Source organism: Gavialis gangeticus, unplaced genomic scaffold, assembly GCF_001723915.1.
Source record: "Gavialis gangeticus isolate Ggan-Ray unplaced genomic scaffold, GavGan_comp1, whole genome shotgun sequence".
NCBI classification, from domain to species: domain Eukaryota; kingdom Metazoa; phylum Chordata; order Crocodylia; family Gavialidae; genus Gavialis; species Gavialis gangeticus.
The window spans coordinates 48,925,930-48,927,392 of record NW_017729033.1 but is presented as its reverse complement, the minus strand read 5'-3'; positions in this window follow the sequence as shown (position 1 = coordinate 48,927,392).

Genomic DNA, 1,463 nt, shown 5'->3' with positions numbered 1-1,463 from the left:
CTTGCCTGGACATGCCCTCCCCGTAGGAGATCAAAGGTAGTCTGCCCCATAAAAGGGGTAGTGAAGACTGACTCCTTGGGACACCCTCTCCATCCGGACCAGCACCATGCCACACCACCTATCCACCCAGAGGCCCTGCTGGCGACCCCCCTCTGGACAACACCTACTAGACAAGGACCCCTTTCCAGCCTGGGATAGGTAGATATTACCTGCACACCTCCTCCTACAATTTGGACTCTCTCTCTCTCTCTGTCTCTCTGTCTCTCTCTCTCTCTCTCCTCCTGGACTTCAGTTGACTTTAGCCACTACACCAAGCCTCTCTAACCCCTGCTGCCATTGTGTGTGTGTGTGTGTGTGTGTGTGTGTGTGGTTGGGTGGGTGCAGGGGAACCAATAAGACATTTTGTCACCATCTCCCCTGTTCAATAAAACCACTGTCATTTGCAACCCTGAGTTGGGTCATATTTTACTGATGCCCAGTCCCTCCCCTATCTTAAATTCCAGCCTCCTTCTCTCTCTCTTTCTCAGCTCCAGCCCCCACCCCCCCGCTAGTTTTCCAATCTCCTCCCAATTCCGTCTCCCCTTTTCTGACACCTCTCAGCCTATCCTTGCTTGCCTGTTGTCCCTGCTGCCTTTCAGTTTCTCTTGCCACTTTTCCTATGATTTTCTGCTGTCCCCCTACTTCCCATGCTCCTACTGCCTTTTCCCTGTGACTTTCTGCTGCCTTTCTCTGCTTTCCCGCTGTCCCTGCTGCCTTACAGTCTCTTCTGCTGCTTTTCCTGTGATTTTCTGTTCCCACACCCCTGCAGCTTCCCAGCTCCTTGTGGCTGTCCTGCAGTTTTATCCAGCAGCTGGAGTCTTTCCCCAGCTCCCAGCACCTACTGCCTCTTCCTGAAAATACTTTAGCTGCCCCAAAGCCATCCTCTGGCTCCCCACAACCAGAGCCCCTCTTTAACATGCACACTTTCCCTTAGTCCCATTTTCCCTCTCCCTACCTACCTTTTCAGCTCCCCCATAGCTCTGGCTCCAGTCCCAGCCTCTATGCCGGCATCGCTTCCCTGTTCTGCAGGGTTTGGGCGTTGTCTTTTAGTCAGTTAAGATCAATTAACATAAAGTTAACCCTGAGCCTCAGTTCTGCAGCCCAGACCCCTGTAGTCTACCGGTTCTAATCCCAGTCTAAGTGACTTTAATTTCCAGAGACTTTCACTCCATACACTTCTACTTTTTTACCTTAACCTTTCCCCAGGTATCCCAAATACACCAAGCACATACATACATATCACAATACACAAGTTAGGAACTCACTTCTGTGTATGTGTAGGTGGGTGGTATGTGTGTAAAGTAGTGAACACACACACATATATATATATACATATATAGATATCATCGGGTGTGTATGTGTGGTATATACATTAGTAATCCTCATATGTGTATTGAATGTGCAGGTGTTGGTAACTGGTAACT